Here is a 23,208-nt window from a genome sequence, read left to right as displayed (position 1 = left end):
CGAATTTATTTTTTATTTTATACCATTTTATATAAAAATCTTCATCTTCTTCAAAACCCCTCTTGCCCCCTTCCAAACCCTAGCCGAACCACCTATTCTTCACCATTAAATTCGATTTTTTCTACATTATTCACCAAATTAATCATCTTAATCACTTACATATCATCCAAACATCATAACCCACCATTAATTTCACCTTAAAACTCACTAAATCTCTCACTTGCACACACTTTAGTTCTTAATTATTTGCAAGTTCATCCGGGTTTTCACTATCCAAGGTATGGTTTTTTGTAATTTTGGTAATCTTTGTACTTTATTAGTGTTAGTTTTAGCTTAGATTTTAAAAACTTTGTGGTTAGGTTTTGTTCAAGTAAGATGTTTAAGTTAGATTATTGGATGTGGGTTGAAGGGCTGGCAGTTTCGTTGGGATTTTTGGGTGCGGTTGTTTGGTTGGACTTTATTGACACTTTATTTCGGTTGCGGTCGGGTTATCGGTTTGGGTTTAAACGAATTATTTAGTGTTAGATTTTTGGTTTGAGATGTTGAATTTTAGTGTTTTAGTAGTTAAAAACGAGCCGGAAAACAAGTTTTAAGCAATATATATTTTACTAAAAGTGTGGTTTTTCTCTCGTTTTCGACTCAATTTTTCGGGTTTTTGGCACTTGGTTTTAATTGGGACAATTAAAGTACCGGGAGGAGGTGATGTTTGTTGAGTCGATGTGATCGTTTCCGGATTTATAAACTAGTAAAAGTCCTAAAAATATTGGTTTTCCATTAGCTTTTTAGTAAAAATAAACCACTCGCACTTGTTTTTTCATCTAAATGAGTCGGTTTAAAATATTTTGCAACCCGAACTTCCAAAGTTTATTTTATTTTCAGTTTAGAAAAAAAAATCCGAAAATTAAAAAAATATTTTGTTTTATTCTTTTTAGTTTTTATTTACTTACTCCCATGTTTGTTTGCTTGTTTCAATGTGTTTAGATGTCAAGACGGGCCCACAGATTTACCCACCACCGAGGACCGCGGCTGCTGCGGCTATGCGAGTTGGCTTACCGTCCCGTCACCGGAGGCCGCTTCACAGATCAAAGAGACCGGGTGGTCAGTTCCCGGTCAGAGAGCCTCGCCCCGAGGATATTACTTTGGATTCGTTATATGACCGGATGGAGTCCGGTTTTGATCAGATCAGGGGTTATGTGACCGAGAGTCGAGACGAGTTGAGACAGATGATAGAGGAGAACCAGCGGAGGCAGGATGAGCACATGAGGCATATGATGAGTGCACTGAGGATTGAGTTGCCCGTTTCTCTTCGACAGCCGGACGATGCGGGTCCGAGCAGGTCGGATTCCCCGGGTGGTTCGGGTTATGGTCATGGAGTATCTTTTTATAGGACGGGTCATCCAGAAATTGATAATGCTGAGCCATACCGTATTCTTGAGCAGGAGTCGGAGTCGGAGGAGGAAGAAGACGAGGATTGAGTTGACGAGCTGACATGGGAGTTTTTGTTTTGTGATGCTTTTATTTTATTTTATTTTTATGATGTTTTTTTTTTATTTGGTCTGTACGGATTTTATTTTAGACTTTTTGGTTGGGTTGGCGGGTTGGAAGTTGGTGGATGCTTGAACTTTATAAGTAACCTTTATTTTTAGATTTTATGTTTGATGTTACTTAGGTTTGTCGAGAGGAGAGACCGTGTCCGTTCAGAAAGAGGGAATGAGTTACCAATTTATGTTGAGCGGTCGGTAAGGAGAGCACCCATGGAAATAGACTGGCACGTTGACAGTCTCGCATATTACCAGCTAAGTCTTTTCCATTGTACTTTGTTTTTATGTTTTTATTTTTTATGTCTTTGTTTTTATTTTTTTTAGGTTTTTGCATTTTATTTTTATATTTTTAGCTTTTGTTTTTAAATTTTTTCGAGTCGTGTTTCCTGTTGTCACACCCCCATACTAGGCCTAGGCGTGTGACTCGATAGTTGGTACCACATTTGTAAATAAATCAGAGTTACGGTTAATTAGCGGAAGACTTATAAAATATAAGGATCAAACTTATAAAATATTTACATTACAAAAGATGGAAACAAGTTCCATTTGTGTTTACTTGTTTTAAGTTTATAAAACCACCATTTTAGTTATATTAACATTTAACAAAAATTACCCGAGCCATCGGATTCTTGAGCCTTCGTCCCTTAGCTCTAATCTTGGTTACCTGCAAAATGTTATAAAAATACGTCAGCAACGAATGCTGGTGAATATGCTGACGCGAAAACATTTTCTTTTACTTTGTTACCCCTCGAGGGTTACGCGTGCCTCGGCCCATCTTGGCTTAGGAATAACAAAGTTAAAACAACATCATTATAAACTCGAGCCTCTACCTAGGTCACCCCAGCAAGACACCGCAACGTCCCGACGTACTTAGGTAACATAAATATACACAAGGTCATTCTCACTCGAACATACTTTGGTTCGGCGCATCGTGGCTGGAGGTCGTGACCAGGCGTGGTTCGATGTGCCCACCGCATTTTACCACATATGTAAGGATCCAGACAAACGTATACTACAGCCTGAGGGCTAGGCTTTTACTCTTATTAATAATGTTTTTAGAGACACTTAGTCTCATGTAAAGTTTTACACATAACACGTTTATTTATTTGAAAACAAGTTTGCAAAAGTGGGGCGTATTCACCTTTGATCGGGATCGGTTTCCAACACCATCCTTGCGTAATCTTTCTTGCTATCTCGCACCTATAGTACGAGTATAACTTTTATTAGTCGGATATACAATCCGGCTTAAGACGTTAACTCATATTACCTCGATGAACCTTTAGTTCATTTCTTTTACTTTAAAACATTTAGTTTTAAAAGCAATATTTATAAACCTTTAGTTTATTATAAAAACCCGACGTTTCTTCTTTTCTAAGAAACGTATTCTTTTTCTTTTAGCATATAAGAATATCCTTTATTACTTATATAATATTCATAACAAAGAATTATATATATTTCACACACACATATATATACACACTTCCATGTTTCTTTATTTTCTTTTCTTTGTTATATAATTTCTTTCCATAAACATCGAGCATAATTCCGACTTAGGGCATTAAGCCTTTATAATATTTTATTATTATTTTAGTCGGGTAGTAAGCCTTACCTTTTCTCGGCTTATTATTCCCTAGATACTCGAGCAACACTTCTACGCCGCTTAGCCTTTTCAACACTCGCCTTGATCGTCACTTCACTTCGGCACGCAAATCGAGACACCTAATCTTCTCGGTATGCACTTCGAGGTGATCGTCGGGTTGTAAGAACGACACCACTGCTCGGAACGTCTTCGGGAGTGGTACGAATATCAAGGTACGGCACGTTTATCGAGGAATCGGGGCACGGTTTTCGGGTGGATCGTTGGCACGAATTTCGAGGTGTAGAGAGATGTTTAGAGAGAGGATTGAGAACAGATTTTGGTGTGAATTGTGAAGACCCCGCACCTGTTATTTATAGGAAAAAATTTGGATCCTATCGCGATACGTGATGGGCTCCTTGTCACCCATCGCGTAGCGCGATGTAGCTTTGCATCGTCACCACGTAGGTCTGCCACGTGTTGCTACGTGGCAGACGGTGTGCCACGTGTTAACACGTGGCGGACGATGTGCCACTTGTTGCCACGTGTCGGGACACGTGGCAAGAGGTGTGCCATATGGGGACGCGTGGCAGTCTTGTGCCAGTGGTGTCGGGACACGTCATCGCGATACGCGATGACGTAGGTTCAACCAGCGATCACGTATCGCTGTTGACCCTTCCAGAAGGTTTGACCAAGCCCCATCGCGATAAGCGATGGCTTGTCCCTTGTCCCCATTGCGTAGCGCGATAGGACAAGTAAACAGATTTTTCATTTTTAACTTTGGAGTTTGAATTTGGCAGGATTAGTCCCTTAACTTTGGAGAGTTGTCATTTTTGGCCCAAAATTCCCGTGATGTTACACCTGTGCCCGCATTGAGGAAAATGCAAAATTTAAGTGTGGGGATGGGATACAATTGTTTTAACTAATTTTAGTTTTGTTTTCGTTTTCGTATTTGGTTTAAAAAAATGTTAAAAATGTTTTAAAAATGTCCCTTGAGTTTAGTTTTTGTTGCGTTAAAGTGGGAGATGATGATTTTATCGGAAATTGGTTTTTCAAACTACTAATAATATGAGATAAATAATAGAAAGCGCACTTAACTTGGGATGTGACGGTAGGCTCAGCCTTGAAAATGAAAGGGCAAATTTGATAAAATGGTTAAAACGGAAATCTTTTGTGGGTAAAGCGTTTTGTCCATGGAAAATAAGTAATGAAAGGTCGGGCCATAATCTAGCCTCAATATTTGGTATGAAAAGTGGAAATATTATAAATTTTAAAAATCTGAATACGTTATCATATGATGCTTGGGTAGGTTTAACATTAGAGTATGCCGTGTAGCCTGTTATATAAACTTAAAACTGCTAGTTTAGTGTTTTACACCTCATCGGAGTATGGTTTCATAACCTCAAATCTTGTATTGATAGGATGCTTCGGGTCCGGAGACCATGGGTCTGTATGCCGACTATTCATCTGGGTATTCACAATTCCAAATGGGGTTGTGAATATTTAAATAAAGCCAAAAAGAGCAAACCTTTATAAGTCTATAAACATGATCACAAAAGTACAAATTCACTACAGACTTGATCATCCACGCTGTTAGCCATGTGGGGTCCCCTTGCTCACGTCTCATTACCATTAAGAAACGGACCACAAGGGACACGCTACATGTAAGCCCTACAGATGAAATTTTGCATACTCACCTATGGTGAAGGGTTCGGGGGTGTTGCTTGATAACGGGGGTATGTCATGTTGTGGGGAACACTAGCTATAAAATAATTGAACCTTAATCGTATCTAATGGCTGCTTGGTAGACTTTGATGCTTAAGCTTAGGTGGATAAACAATACCCTTGATCGTCTTAACTATTCATGAAAAATAGAGCAACAAAAGTTTTATGGGTTTTATCATCTTCGATTCCCCGTTTCTTATATTTTCACCATGTTTTCGTTATTATTTGTTTTGTTTGATTTAGATTTTAATATGCTAGGCTAAATTCCATAGACTGCCTAGGTCGTGATGAACCTTAGTTCGGTTTGATTTTATTTGGATTTTCGCTTCGTTATGGATATTATGTTCTAAGTAAATGGTTGAGTTTGATTTAGTTGATGCGTGTGATTGCTTGGTTTTGTTTACTTGAATTTATTGTTTCACATTGCCCGTGTTGATTGTTTCATAAGATAGGGTTTTGTTAGGTCATTTACTTTGTGTTCTTGACTAGTTTGTGATTAATATCGATTAAAATCATAGAAACAATAAAATCAATTAAACAAATAAAAGTGAGCTGCTAGTCTAAAAAGCTGTAAAGTGATAGGCTATTGATAGATCTTTGCTTGTCGGGATTTCTAGATTTAGTTTTTCGTAAGGAGTCCGTCTAGGTTTGATTGTCAGCTTAAACTATTAAATTAATTGAGTTTGCTTTGCTATCTTTTAAATTCCGCGCTGTAAGGTAGGTTTTCGTCATAAAAAATACTTGGACATAAGCGATTAAATAACTGTAAGGAAGTTTAATATAAAACTGGTGAGTCTTAAAACTTGTTAGAAATCCATACGTCTTCTTGAAGTTCAAGGGTCCTGTTCGGGTTTTCTGTCAATGGTCTATTTTATTATCTCGGTTCATAACTTGCGTTTTTCCATTTAAATTAATAACCGTAACTTTGGGGATTCTGGCCTAGGTAGTTATTTTCATCATCTGATTCAATCTAAGTTTTCTTAATTGTTTTCTTTAGTTTAAAGTAATTGAGTTTAAGCTTAATTAATTAATTAGTTTAAAGTAATGATTATGTTTTATTATTATTTTATTAATTAGGGTTTGTTTTAATTAGTTTTAATAATTAGTTTAAATCCCCCTCAAATATTATTAATAAATAGTCGTGTCTTGTAGTTGAGTCTAATTTGCTAGTTTCGTAATTTAAAGAGTCTCGTGGGTTCGATATCTGGACTTACTTAGCTGTACTAGAGTCGACCGGTTCACTTGCCGGTTAGTAGTTTTAGTTACGTTTAAGGGTCTAGAGTATTACTTAGTGTCTAGATTAGTATAATTTTAGTTAATAATTAATTGACTACTTTTAGAACATCAAGTTTTTATATACAACCCAGAACCACAAACTAATGTTACCTTTTCATAAATATCAATAAAAAACAATTTTTATTTAAAACCAATTATAATCGGTTAATATCCCAAAAATAAATTCAATAAATAATTTATGATGATTATATACAAACACTCACCTCCAGTCGCATACACGCCCTCTTGATTGACTTTCATTGTAATAATTATAGTCTTTCTGTTAACAACTTTATACATATAAAATGAAAAAAAAGGGTGGTTAGATATTTGCTTTTTTGTTTGATTTTAAACCAAAATCAAATTGGTTATTCGGTTTTAAAAATCCAAACTCGATTCAAACCAAATAACAGAAATGATTAATTATATTCAGTCATTTGACACAATCTAATTAAAAAACAAATAATGATTAAAAGTAAACATATGTACATGTTACATGGTCTAAACTGACAAAATCAAACATAACCGAATTTGAACCTAGTTTCCAATTCAGTTTGAAATTACCTGAACTCGGCTTGGTTTTGGTTTCAACCGAGAAAATTTTTTAATTATACAAAGGTTGCATATGTGCATCTATGACTTTCAGTATACAGACCTTTTATGGTAGCTTTCTTGATACTTTTAGCACACATTTAACATAGTTGTTTGCCATTTTTATTCGCTTTCTTAATAATTTTAGGGCATAGTTGGTTTCCATCAATTTATTTTTTATCTTCAGTTTCTTGATACATTTAGCACGCATTTGATACTTGAGCTCGGATCGATTAAAAGATCGAAACAAGGCAAGCGTTTTCGAGCTCGAGCCGTGCCCGGGCCTCCAAAATCTCGTTTAGTTATCGGGCCCGAGCTCGAGGCATGCATGGGAAACTCGTTTATCATTCTGTACTTCTAGGTACTAATTTCGCACCACGACCAAGAGCGAGCCGAGATTAGGCTCATTTATGTTTTTTCTCAAAATATATAAACAGGTTAAATACATATATATAAATTAGTTATATATATATATATATAAGATATGGATCATATGAGAATCTTTTGGAAATTGAGAACTTTGAGAACCATTAATTAGCCACTAATTTTTCTTAGAAGTTAGGGAACTTAAAATTCCCTTTTAAGGGGAGAAAAAGAATTTAACATCAAAACACAGTTGGGAACGTACGCTTCAAATCGTAGCATCTAGGGTTCTTTTTTTCCTCTCTGTTCAATTCTGATCAGGTAACATTCAAACACATCCGATTCAGGCATCGATTAACATTCAATCAGAGCATTAATTAGTTGTTTGTTCTAATCGTTGGATTTAAGTTAGAGATTTGAAGATCGAAGCTTCAATCTTTTTTCAATTGTGAAGTTAATAATGGATATTTCAGTTATTGGATCTACATCTCACTCTATTGAAAAGTAAACAACTTTGAACACGGTAATCTCAAATTCAATTGCTATGTGATAAAATATTGCCTCTCTTGATAAGGAATTTGATAAATATGGGATCAACATACATTCCTCTTTTAGCTATTTGGTGGTTTGGGAAGAAAGTCCCTCTTTTAGTTTGAAAACTGGCCAGGGGTTTTATTTTATAATTTGCTCCTTGTGATTTATAGTTTAGTTGGTGTTAAAAAAGCAAAAGTTATGGAATGTTATGAAACTACTGGGACAACTTTTAGTTGGAGATGAGAATGGAAAAAGAATCGCTCTACTGTTGAAGAATTGGATGAGTTTCATCAACTTATGACCATCCTTTCCTCCCAATCTGTTTCAACCGGCGAAGATATGTGGCAATGGAGGAATGGTCGAGAGAATTCTTTAGAAGTCATGTCGGTCCGGGTTTATTTGGAGGCTGCCAAGGGTATCTCTTATCTAGTTTATTCGTTTCTTTGGGTAAATCAGGTCGTATAAAGGTTTCGTATTTCATTTGCGGGTGATTGAAGTCAAGGTACCTTCCAAAGCAGCTTTATTAGTGAGAGGGGTGCATGTGGGGAATCTTTCATGTATTAACTGTGGAGAGCATGAAGACGCAAATCATATTTTAGTGAAATGTTCAGTTGCAAGGATGATTTGGCCCCAACTATGCTCTTGGGTTAAACTACCGACTATCGGTTCCTCTAATAATTTATACTCGATGCTGCAAGTTTTCGTTCATGCCCCTCGAAAAGGAAAGAGATCTTATTAGTGCCAGGTTTTCCTACCTTGTGGAGGCTTTGGTTACATAGAAACGATATGATTTATTCCAAGAGGGTAGTTAAGTAATGGAAGAAATTAAAGAATTACCTTTTCTATGGCTTTCTAACATATTAAAATATACACTTTGAGAGTGGAGATCTTGGTCTGAGTTTTATTTGGACTGTGATGATGGTGTGAGTTGAATTTTTTGTTTCCTTGTGTATTTTGTTTTGTTTTGGAGTTCAGCTCAACTTCTTGTTGGGCCTTCTGTGTAATGCATCTTATTTTGGTTGAATGAAAGTGTTACCATTTTAAAAAAATAGCATGTGTATGATCATATTAGGTTTGACATATGTTAACAACAGAATTCTGTTGAGCAGTTAATAGAGTTCGGGTCTATTAATGATGCTAAAATACTTATTTTCAGTTTGTAATCAGATTGGAATCTAGATTTTGATGCTTAAATGAATGAAAATTGCTTGTCGAACTCAATATACAAACATAATCAAATTGCTTGTTAAATGCTTAAAGGTAGGTATTCTCGACATTAAGATATTTGCAGGTCACATGAGTATTTGTAGTAAAAGAGTAATTTAGTTACAAGGTTTATGGTCAAACAATATTTTTGGAATTTAATTTAGTGTGGGAAATATCAATAGATGAGGCCATAGATAACACATATGAGGAAGAAACAAATGGAGAAGAAATATACGAAGATATTGAAGAATAGATGAATGGATTCATTAACCGGAATCATGTTTTTTTTTACTTTTAAATTGCTTTGTAAATAAATTGGATCTGGCTCAATGGTAGAGTACTCACTTTACAAGTGAGAGGTAGGGGGTTCAGACCTCACTATCACCAATTTATATGGGAGATATGAGGGATGACCCTGGCTTGCCAGGGGTCGAGTCCTGATCTCACCCGGTTTTACCGGCTCCTCGCTGTCGTGCCATTTGGCGGGCGTAGAGGTCGGGTTTTATCCGGGGAATCCCTCAATAGGTGGACCGCTAGGGGCTCCGTCCATCCGGACTAGTGGCAGGCTCGGGCTACCTTTAGCCAATGGGGGCCGCGTACGGAGTACCCGACATTACTTAGTTGGTCGTTCCTAAAAAAAGTTGCTTTGTAAAAAATGTGGTTAGACGGATATTTAACTTAGACATTACTATTCATTTTATATTTGTTATGTTCAACTTAGAGTGATTGTATTTGAATGGCAAGAACATAAAGCCTATTATGTTTTGGTTTGTTATAAAGTCATGTTATGATACATATATTATATAGATTATACATACATGTATATTATACATATTGTACGTATGTGTATATTGTACAAATTACACGTATGCGTATATTTTATTTCTACAATGATTTAGACTCAACGATGTATGTTATACATATGTGTATATTGTATTATACACAATTATAATATTGTATAATATACACAGACTATACATATTTGTATATGATATTATAGACATATTATACATATTGCACATACGTGTATATTATACAGAATATACATATGTGTATATTATACCGACCAGTCTCCAACTTTTTGAGTCGAATTTGTTTGTTATATAGTTAAGACCATATTATTTGTTAAAAGAGAGCGACGGTATTTGAATAGCAAGAACATGATGCTTTTTATGTTTATGCTTTTTACGTATATCTTTTGATGGTGATTAGGTATACTTCCATATAGCATTGTCGAAACCGACTATACATATTTGTATGTTACATATAGGCCAGTTTACAAGCTTCTACTGATTAATATAAGTATATTTGAAAAATAATACATATGTGTACATTACGCCACACTTGACGTTTTCACACTCGTTAGCAAAAATCAAACAAATATCTAAAAAAGAAGTAATTCCATAAAACATAAATACCGCAAATAATATCGGTATGCTTTTAGTACTACAAACTAAAATGTACAATTATGAGATAAATTTCACAACATAAACTTCAAACAAACAGCACTATACGAAGCATAAAACTTCAAACAAAAACTAAAAAATGAATATTTATTTCTTCTTTTGACCAGCCAACTCATTTTATTCATTCAAACTCTGTCCCGTTCTTTATTTGATTATGATAAAACTCTATCCCGTTCTTTACATTTCCTGCAATTTTCATGTAACACCAAATGATTATTAATATATTTTTAATGCACTAAAACATTAACATACAAGGTATTTACACATGTATGTAAATTGATTTTTTGTACATATATGTATGGGCATACATGAATTATCTATATATGTACACATGTGTATAATAACATTGTACATATACCTAATTATGTTATATGCGTTGTCGTATATTACACATATATATTTGTGTGTATAATTATACATATGTGTATAATAATAACAAATATACTAATTTAACACGACTAATAAAATATAATATTTTGTACATATGTGTATAAATTATACATATATGTATAGCAATAACATATATATGAATTATAACATGTATGTACAAGGTATTTACATGGATTATACATACATGTATAATGAAATTGTACATATATGTATAATCACTGTTATTTATATAACACATACCACATAGTTCTCTTTTCATGTTCTTTCTTCTCCTGATTAACCTTCTCCTATGCCACATTTTCCTCCTATGTTATCAGCATGCCCAATCAATGTCGTTAATTAACAATGCATATGTGCACATTATATAATATTGTATATAATTACACTCAAATTAAATTATATTAAACATTCACATTATATTAGATAACTATACATATGTCCACATAATATTATTGAACAAACACTAGTTTTACATATATGTATAATATTACACATTATATTAGATAACTATACATATGTCCACATAATATTATTGAACAAACACTAGTTTTACATATATGTATAATAATATTATACATATACATATAATAATATAGTTTTAAATAAATACAAATTTGAACATGAGTAAACATACTTTTCATCTTTAACAAGATCTACACGTACCTAACACTAACATATTATACACATGGGTACTAACAGAAATATAACTCCCTATACACATATGTAATAATATAAACAAGCTAAAATTACCGAAACACAACATGGTTATACACATATGTATAAACAATTTTTAATTGCATTTTTATGACTGCAAATCGTTAAACATACAAGTACTAGAGACAAGACCTACATGCACCTAACACAAACATATTATACAGATACGTTCAAATAGAACTATTACTCCCTATACGCATATGTAGTAATATTAACAAGCTACAATTACCAAATATAACATTGTTATACACATATCTATAAACCGTTTTTAACCTTATACATGTATATATAACATTAAGCAGTACCTTCTGCAGTTGGTGTTGTATTTACCCATAAATTCCTTTATTTTTGAAATACTTTGATCTTTCACTAGGCTTATCAAGTATCCTTTTGCAGTTGCATATGTTTTCACTGCACCCGAATTAATAAATAAAAATCATTAGTATTGTTAAAAATATATGCAACCTGTTACCATGAGAATACCATATTAAGCCCTATCTTACCTATGCATGTCAAATTGTCACTAATGTTTCAAATAAGCTCCCAATAATCAACATTCAATATCAAAATCATAACATGTAAGGCCCCGTTCTCGGTAGCCCTACTTTAGCGTCGGATTTACTCATAAACACAGTTCTACAAATCAGAGTTTATTAAAACTTTCGCGGAAATGTTAACTTTAATCATTCGATACAAAACAGTTGATCTTTTCATTAAAACATAATATTCAACATCTTATTTAAATCATCATTTCTCTTCCATCTTCAGATACCAACCATTCAATCCATGCCATGTGTTCTCGTCATGCTCTCTCAATAAACATGTATGCCTGCGTACATACTAAAAGTCAGCTACGCTGAGTGAGTTCTAGTTAATCAGGCAACATACAATTCATTCTTATATACTTCTTAACGTATCCGAAGACACTTATTAACAATTTTAACTTTGTATAAATATCCATAAGAGGAACGTCACATAATATCTATTAAAAGAACTATAACTATTACCCATACTATATGTATTCTCTATAGAAGAAACACTCTACACATATATTATCCATAGAATGAACACTCTATATATATATTATCCATAGAAGGAACACCCTATATACTTTCCATAGAAGGAACACTATACTATCCATAGAAGGAACACTATACTATCCATAGAAGGAACATTGTACTATCCATAAAAGGAACACTATGCTATCCATGGAAGGAACATTATACATTATCCATAGAAGGAACTCTATATATTATCCATAGAAGGAACACTATATATAAGCTATTACTTAATATCCATGTAAGGAACTAATCTCTTCCCTTTGCAATACGTGCAATATCCGAAGATCGTTCACGTACCGACACGAAATCAATCGTATCTATCACATATATCATACATGACATACACTTACCATTTAAGGTAAGTGTATTAACTGTCACATCGAGTATGCACACAGCCCCGAAAACATAACAAGGAAATGGGGCTAGATCCTTTTTGCGTTCTGTTTTAACTGTATTCCCCTTCTTTAATGGAGCCCGGCTAACTGTTAACATATATATGTGTTAATTTATCATATTACTGACTATCATAGTTAACCAAGTTATGGAATTAAGTTAAATAAGTTAACGAGGTTAACTAAGCTTGCTTGATAAGCTAGCTCGTTACTTAAGTCTTAACGATCTACGGAGTCTCCTTATTTAACGAAGATTGTTAAATTAACTTAACCGAGCTAGCGGGGTTAACTACGTTAAGTAGATAACGAATCATGTTAATCAGATCCATCCAACTTTCTATCCAAGTTAACCGTAGTTAACTAGATTTAACAAGATGATTATTAAACCTTGATTGTTTATTTATATTTTGTTTAATAAATATTAACGTTTTTAACTATGTATTTTTAAATTACAAACTATAGCGGGTTTAGGGTATTCGGTGTTCGGGTCTTGGGTTCGGATCCAACTGTTCGCTAATGGGCTGCTCCGGATCGCTTTGTTTGGGCTCATTTGGGTTTATGGGTTTGTAATCAGGCTTGGGCTAGATCTTGGGCCTATTGAATAAGAACATAAAGCCCAACCCACCCTTATCTTCACCATCAGGTCGTCCTTACTCCTTCATTCTCTTATTTTTCTTTTCTTTTTCCTCACAGCAGATCCAAGTAAACGAATTCATCATGTAATCAAGTCCTATGTATACGACCATTGATGTAAGCGAACATAATGTAATCGAACTCATTGATTGTAATCGGATCTGTAATCGAGTAGCCATTGTAATCGAGCTACTGTGTGCGAGTGTATACACAGGTATAGTGTAATCGATGCCCATTGAAATCGAATATGGGTGTAGCGATAGTGTAATCGAGTCTCAACTGTAATCGATTTGGTATTGTATGCGCTAGGGTGTAATCGGGTTTATTGTAATCGAGTTTGATTGTGAGCGATTGTATGCGAGTTCGGCTATGGCGGTGTATGTGTAACACCCCGTAACCGCAGCGGAAACGTAAACGGGATGCAACAGACACCTCTGATATCAACCACATTGTTTATAAAGAAAACTGAATACATTAATATACTTCAAATTACATTATCTCGTATTTCATTACCGTCTAGGTGATGCACACATCATACAATACGATACATAATTCTATTTATTATAATGTATCATAACATCCCGCACGCAAATCTTACACACATCAAGCACTTAGCACATAAGCAATCACTTCATCTTAATTGTACCTGAAAAGCATGTGAGAAAACGGGTCAACTATGAATAGTTGGTGGGTTTCACAATTTGAGTAAACCATGATAAATCCATATCATAATATAATATTATCGATGTAATTATGCTGAGCCCACAAGTGAAACCTTTGTTAACCCAGTACTGTACCCGTTCCGGGGGCAATGTTAACCCAGAAACACTTCTAGGGACATCTGGGGACACTGTTAACCCAGTACAGTACCCATTCCGGGGGCAATATTAACCCAGAAACACTTCTAGGGACGTCTGGGGACACTGTTAACCCAGTACTGTACCCATTCCGGGGGCAATGTTAACCCAGAAACACTTCTAGGGACATCTGGGGACACTGTTAACCCAATACTGTACCCATTCCGTACGATTCCCGTACAATCAAATATTTATAATTACACGCAATTCCATGCGTTCAGTATGTACTTAAACATTTCAATAGTAACATGCTTTCCGCCCCGGGAAAATATTTAAAAACAATTCAGAAAAAGGGGCTCGTGAAACTCACCTTAGCACATGCAAGCAGGTAACAACAATCATTATCAGTTAACACGTCCAATCTGTAATATGATCCCTACGATCGTTATTATACAATTATAGTTTATATAATCTTTAACCGTGTTAACCAGTACATCTGGGAACACTGTTAACCCAGTACTGTACCCATTCCGGGGGCAATGTTAACCCAGAAACACTTCTCCGGACTCAGATTGTGATATTGTTTAGAGTTCAATAGTCAAAATTACTACTAGTTTGCTTTCCCCGTTTTGCGTGCCTAGCACGGATATCCGATTTTACGTTTCAAAATGAGTTTGGTCACACACGACCCGAAAGTAGTTGTTGACTGATAATTTAATTAAAGTTGTGAAATTAGAACTCGGTTTAGACGCCCTGATTGGCCGCGGGACCCGTTTCCGTCTTTAGTGCACCGGAAACCGTTAAATCGGATAAAAATTACCTTAATCATCCGAATTATATTCGGATGATTTATTTTTACTTGTTTAACTCAATTATAAGAAAATAGTTCATTTTTAGGGTTTTTATACACCGGTCAGCTCGTTTAGGCGAACTTTACCGGTTTACGCGTTTTAAACTTTAAAAGTTTGTTTTTGCACAAATAATTATCCGTTTAGTCTCGGATCTTGAAATTTTGCACAAATCACTTTTTGACAGTGAGGATTTTATAAAAATATTTCCAGAATTAATTTTTATATTTAAAATTTATTTATCTATTTTTAAACACCATTTAAACACTAAATATGTCGTAAATACCAAACAACCTTAAAAAAATCCCAAATTTTTCCTGGATGTCCCCTGCCATCCACATAGTCCCCTGTAATTTTTCCAGAACCAAAATCTCCTTTTACATGCCATTTTTACTAAAAGCGAGCTAGAAAATCCTAGAACTCATTTAACAGAAAAGCCTACTTAGACTTCTCCAACTGACCTAAAATTTTGTGTGCGACTTATACATGATATAAAAAGCTTATCTGCAATTTTACAGAATTTTTCATGATATTTAACTATTTTTCACCATTTTTAGCCAAAACCGAGCATTAAATTCACCAAATATTCATCCTTTGTCCAAAAATTACCAAAAATTCACAGAACTCATATTTTCATGTATTTAACACCTCTGTAAAATTTCATGACCTAACTCTAAACCATCCACAATCTGTCCAAAAATCCATAACCGAACATAAACCGAATATAACTTTTGTTTTCCGCCACTACAAGCTACACACTCGTCTGTCCGCCTTATTTAGCACTAAATACAGAACCTACAACCAACATACCACAATACCAAGCAAGTTACACTCACAATCAAGCCTCTTACACTATAGTTTCGGTTATTGTTTCAAAACTAAAGTTTAAACCGTAAAAATTCGTTTTTGGTTCGTTTAACTCCTTTCTTGGACCAAGATCCCTTGTATAACCCGTATACATCACTTGATCATGCAAGAATCGGTTTTCATCTTTGAAACCTCATTTTCTTGCAAATAAACTCAAGAAACGAAGATGGAAACGCAAATAACTCGACTTTTTACCTCGGTTTTCTTGCTAAAATCTCGGTTTTTAGATGATCTTGTGGAGAGAATTGATGAACAAAGCTATGGTTGTTTAAAAAAAAGAAATGTAGGGCAAGGGGATAACTCCCTATCCGATCGGAAGTATGAGGGGGGTGGGGCGGGACCCACCTCTCCATTTCTAGCCACATGTTTGGATATTCGCAATCCGGATAATGTTTTGGATAATCTGGTTCAGTTCGTTTTTTGGTTAAATGTTTAATTCCGCTTAAAACGAGGCTAAAACGGTCGTTTTCGGCTTAAAAATGAAATTTATATAAAACCGATTTAAAAACTTAAACCATGATATTTATTAACTTAAAACACCATATCATTAATAATTGCGCATCTTTTTCGGCTTGATCGATCGTCTCTTGCTTGGTTTGGTATTAAAGGTTTCGCTTAACGCACCGACGTACCACTAAATCGAAATTCTTTTTCTGTGCTTTAATTCACTTATCCCGAAGCTTTAATACTTCGTAAACATCACTAAATATCATAGATATCGTCTATAATTGAACCCTCGATTCGTTCGGGTTTCAATAACTATCGATCGATTAATCGCATATTCAATACGATGAATTATATATTCACGTACAATCAATACAGTGAACCATGTATTCTCGTATAATTACTATGGTAATTCATGAACTCGACATTAAATATAACGTAACTATTGTCCACCGGTTAGGGTATACCGGGTTTCGTCGGAATCGTTACATTCTCCCCCCGTTAAGAAATTTCGTCCTCGAAATTTTACACGCCCACTATCCCCTTCCGAGAGAAAGGTGGGGGTTTTTCCTTCAGAATTCACCCTCGCGTTACCAGGTATAATCTGGTCCTCGCTGTGAATTCCACTTAATCTTAATCAATAAAGCTTGGTGTGTCCAAACTGATTAGTTTTCCCGTCTACTATCTCTACGGAATTATTTATGATATCAAGCATGTCTTCTATGAGTACCTCCATTACTGGTACTTTCGTTGCCTCATCGCCTAGGTACTTTTCAATCCATATACATGGCAAAACATCAAGTATAGTACTTAGCCCCTGGAGTACTTTAATCGATAAACTAAATGACCAATCATGGAGATAGTCTCATGAGGTCCAATATATTAAGGAGCTATTTTTGGTTTTGCCAAACCTCATATCACCTCTCCAAGGTGATGCCTTAAAATGCCTTGTCACCTCTTTCCAGTGACAATGGTTTCCCTTGAATGTTGGCATAAATCCTTTGCCAATCTCGCGCTGCTTTCAACTTATCTTAAATGTTATAAATCCGATTGGTTGTTTCTCGAATCAATTCAAATCTTATGGCTTGATTGACGCCCATTTTCAATTTAACAAATTGGTGATAATTACTTCACCCATAGAAAGCTTCAAGCTCTCGATGCTTCCTTCCCCGCTTTCCAATAATGGAAGTAGGATGACTATTTCGATCTATGCGCTTCGTCAATGATTAAATCACGAAGGTCATGGAGGGTCGGGACCCAAACCCGATTTTTGAAATAGAGAATTTCGTCCACGCGCTGTTCGAAATTCTTCTCATTGCCGTAAGGTCCCTCCTTTTCCAATTGTTCCTCTTTCAACGCCTCACGTTGAGCGACTCGAATCAGGTCCGAAATGTTCGACTGGACTATCATCCCCAGTGCTCGCACTCGCAATGGCTTAACCCGATCTTTCCTACTCAAGACATCGGCTATGACGTTAGCCTTGCCGGGGTGATAACGGATGTCACAGTCATAATCATTTAACAACTCGACCCATTTTCGTTGAATATGAGACTGCGGTCTCTTATCATCTATAAAATTTGTACATTTGAGTCGTACAAGGATTATGAGTTGGGTAATGCTAAAAATTCTTCAATAACCCGCTGATAGTCTCCGGCTAGTCCTAAAAATTGGCGCATTTCCTTTGGCGTCTTGGGTGACTGCCAATTTTAAAGGTTTCTATCTTATTTGGATCTATATGAAATCCTTGTTGCTTTACAACATGACCAAGGGATTATGCTTTCTGTATTCAAAGTCACATTTCGAAAACTTCGCGTATAACTCCTCTTGCTTTAACACTTCCACCATTTTCCTTAAACGTCGTTCGTGCTCTTCTTTACGTTGCAAATATATCAAAATATCATCAATGAATGCTATGACAAATTTGTCAGAATAAAGTTTACAGACTCGGTTCATGAGTTCCATGAACACTGCCGGCGCATTTGTTAGCCCGAACGGCATAAATAAGAATTCATAATGGCCGTAACGAGTCCGAAACGCTGTTGTTGCAACGTCCTCCTCTTGGATTTTTCATTTGGTGATAACTATATCTAAGATCAATTTTCTAAAAATAAATCGCCCCTTGCAGTTGGTTAAACATATCATTTACTTCGAAGAAGTGAATACCTATTCTTGATCGTCACTTTATTCAATCCTCCCTAATCAATACATATCCTAACACTTCCGCCCTTCATTTCCCAAATAACACTGGTGCACCCCATGGTGACTAACTAGGTCGTATAAAACCTTATTCAATAATTCTTGCATTTCGGTTGGTGCAAGTTGGTAAGATGCTTTAGCAACAGGGCCAGCTTGAGGTATTAAATCGATTCTGAATTCGACCTGTCGGGTTGGCGGTAATCCAGGAAGTTCTTCTGGGAAAACTTCTGGATATTTACGTAACACCGAAACATCTTCTATATGTTTTCTTTTAAATACTTTTCTCTGTATCTAATCGCTTCATCGTCCGAAAGAGAGCTTCTAATCATCTTCTTTTCATATTTGATTTCAGCTTCATGTTGAGTTAGCCAATCCATGTTAACTATTACGTCAAAACTTCCTAACTTTACTGGTCGTAGGTCAATAAGGAAAGGTTAATCGTTCAGAATAATATGACAATTCCGAACAATTTAGTTAACCATCAGGGATTTACCGTTAGCGATTCTACAATATAGGGTTCTATAGTTTCACTAATCGGTATCTTTCCAAATGATAGGAGGTCAATAGGAACTAACTTCTATCGACGACCGTAAAAATATCACTGAAGCCTATTGATTTAAAACTACAGCATATTTAATACCACCTTTGGATCATGACATGCTTTATTCGAATTACTCACAAAGGCACGGCTCCTTGCTTTATCAGAGGTTGATGCTTGTCATGAGGTTCGTCTTCCCACGACACCTTGGTTCAACTTCGGGCAATTTCTCTTGAAACGTTCTGTACTGCCACATTCATAGCAAGTACAACTGTTTGGCATAATTTGGTTTCTTTGGATGGATTGTTATTGAAGCTGTTGGGTTCAGAGTGGTTGTACACGAATGGGTTGGGGTTGCCGGTTCACATGGCTTCAGTTGGTTCTACAATTGGGGCATTACGTCCATCTTTACCACACCTGTGGCCTACTATCACTCGACATTCTTCTTCCTGCCGATAACCATATTTTCCACATTTAGGGAAGGACCCTTCATGCGGTTCATGTTTTCACACCAGAACTAGTCTTAGTATAATTCTGGGTTGTAGGACATACCTACTTATTCAGAAGCCTATCATGCACTATACCTTTATCATTTATCTTCTTTAACACTCGACGTCTCACCTAACGTCCTTCCAGTCCGCTTCCCATAGAGTCAAATATATCAATGCTGGCTTGTGACACAACCCTTCCAAAGGTTGTATATTTTACAGGATTGACTATACTCCTTATCGATGGAGTTAATCCCCAACATAGCGCTCACTTCGCTTAGTTTCAGGAGTAATTAGCCATGTTACCAGACATGGCAATTCCTTCAAACGATTAGCGCGTTCTAAGTGATCAGCACTCAACATTTCTATCTTCCATAGCTCAGTTTCCAATCTCTGAACTTAATTACTCAAATAAAAGTGCTCTAGCCCAAGAATTTTAAATTCCGACCATATCATCTGAGTAATAATTTTCTAACTATAATTTTTGTACCATCGTGTTCCATCACAATATAACATAATCTATCAACATATTTGTAGCATATTTCACTACACAATGTTCTAGACTCTTACCAATATCCTTAACCATTTCGATCTTTTCTATCCACTTGCTAATCTATTCCTCCCTTTACCATCAGTAAACTATTAATAATTTCCTTAACACAACCAACAAACATATCCCTCATACCGGATCTAATTCATTACGACTACTATTCATGTTTAGTTTATAACTAATACTTGTAGTCATAATAGTATTCGGTGGGACATTATCACTCTTAGTAATAACACTAAGAATTGAAATATTCATAATCGTGTGATTGCTCGATCTATAATTCTGCGATCACATTTGCATCAACACTAGCAGTGATCTGTGATACGACATTCGGTATCATCATCTGCTATCTTTGAGCAATCAACTGAATCATATCAATCTCCATCATTGGAGTTACTCTTTTTATGTCATTCTGCCGTACCCATCCCGTACGCAGTAATCAATACTAATCTCATCGTATAACTTGTTAACAGCTTAATCATAACAGCAGGTACACATACACACCAAATATTATCATACATATTACACATAACAGTATCTAGTATATATGTTCCACAAATATAATAACATATGGACTTAACCTGATGTCGGTTAACGCTTAAATATGTTTCATAACCCTTGTCACCAACTGACATAAAGATCTTTCTCAACAAAGATTAATGTTTAATATGCTTGATTTCAATATCCTTCTGCATATCAGCATAACCGATACATGCTCACCGTGAGCACCAAATGATTACGTACCACGGAGTTATAATATCCATGTCTATTTGTATATCCGGCATACACAGTATACCACCTACGAACGAACCACCAACTATGCTATAATGATTCCAACACCTCTTTGTGTATGGGTAATCATTCGATTCGAGTATTCATGGGTATAGGCATCTAACGGATGTAAGGATAACATAAGGAGTTGCAAGGTTCAATGTAATCGCGCAACCCATGTTGCCTTAAAATATTATCAATTACTATTATGGGAAACTCTATCACTTGCTCAGTCAATGTCCTCAGGCGTTCTAGGTTCACTAAAATCGGTAATTCTCGATCTGGAGGTGGTATGTCTCATATGTTTGAGAGTGAGAGATACACATATATATTTATATATATATTATTTTTATCTGCTCATTTATTATCAAATTTATTATTATTATTATTATTATTATTATTATTATTATTTTATTTATTATTATTTTTTATTTATTTATTTATTTTTTTACCTTAATGGAATAGGAATGGGTTCACGTACAGGTCCGTCCGTACGTGAGGGTCGGCGGTTCAGGTGAACATAGGGGGCTATTAGGATATACGGTACCGGTGTTGGTAGGGTAAGGAATTTATCAATTTTGGTTGGGAGTGACGGTTACTAGATATTTCTGGTTAATGTCAAACAGGAGATCTAATTTGGTACTATCATAACTATGGCCCGATAAGTCAGACTTATCATCAACCGATGCTCTAGAATTTCAGCATCCTCGGTACTTTTATTATTTCATCCCCCGGTTCCTTATCCGGGTCCTATTTCTCAATACATGTATCCACAAGATATGTACATATATATATATACACATTAGCACGCATAAATAATATTATATACTTTACACATATGTTGCCATTTTTACCTATTAATGTACCCCGTGACTTCCCCTGAATTCCCTCGTGCGGACAAGTCTGTTATTATGTTCCGAACCATAATAACTCACTTGTCCATCCAAGTTCATCCAGATCTCGTCACTATAAATTATTAGTTGATATTCAGATCCTATAATACTTGAGCTACTGGTTATATTTTAGGTATCTTTTAAAGACATCCTAATTCTTTATAACCAATGGCTCTGATACCAACTTCTGTAACACCCCGTAACCGCAGCGGAAACGTAAACGGGATGCAACAGACACCTCTGATATCAACCACATTGTTTATAAAGAAAACTGAATACATTAATATACTTCAAATTACATTATCTCGTATTTCATTACCGTGCTAGGTGGTGCACACATCATACAATACGATACATAATTATATTTATTATAATGTATCCTAACATCCCGCACGCAAATCTTATACACATCAAGCACTTAGCACATAAGCAATCACTTCATCTTAATTGTACCTGAAAAGCATGTGAGAAAACGGGTCAACTACGAATAGTTGGTGGGTTTCACAATTTGAGTAAACCATGATAAATCCATATCATAATATAATATTATCGATGTAATTATGCTGAGCCCACAAGTGAAACCTCTGTTAACCCAGTACTGTACCCGTTCCGGGGGCAATGTTAACCCAGAAACACTTCTAGGGACATCTGGGGACACTGTTAACCCAGTACAGTACCCATTCCGGGGGCAATGTTAACCCAGAAACACTTCTAGGGACGTCTGGGGACACTGCTAACCCAGTACAGTACCCATTCCGGGGGCAATGTTAACCCAGAAACACTTCTAGGGACATCTGGGGACACTGTTAACCCAGTACTGTACCCATTCCTGGGGCAATGTTAACCCAGAAATACTTCTAGGGACATCTGGGGACACTGTTAACCCAGTACTGTACCCATTCCGTACGATTCCCGTACAATCAAATATTTATAATTACACGCAAATCCATGCGTTCAGTATGTACTTAAAAATTTCAATAGTAACATGCTTTCCGCCCCGGGAAAATATTTAAAAACAATTCAGAAAAAGGGGCTCGTGAAACTCACCTTAGCACATGCAAGCAGGTAACAACAATCATTATCAGTTAACACGTCCAATCTGTAATGTGATCCCTACGATCGTTATTATACAATTATAGTTTATATAATCTTTAACCGTGTTAACCAGTACATCTGGGGATACTGTTAACCCAGTACTGTACCCATTCCGGGGGCAATGTTAACCCAGAAACACTTCTCCGGACTCAGATTGTGATATCGTTTAGAGTTCAATAGTCAAAATTACTACTAGTTTGCTTTCCCCGTTTTGCGTGCCTAGCACGGATATCCGATTTTTCGTTTCAAAATGA

Source organism: Bidens hawaiensis, unplaced genomic scaffold (assembly GCF_021521415.1).
Source record: "Bidens hawaiensis isolate Kalapana, Puna unplaced genomic scaffold, B.hawaiensis_p1.1 tig00028563_1, whole genome shotgun sequence".
In the NCBI taxonomy this organism is placed as follows: Eukaryota; Viridiplantae; Streptophyta; class Magnoliopsida; order Asterales; family Asteraceae; genus Bidens; species Bidens hawaiensis.
The sequence above is the reverse complement of the archived record's forward strand: the minus strand, read 5'-3'. Positions refer to the sequence as shown.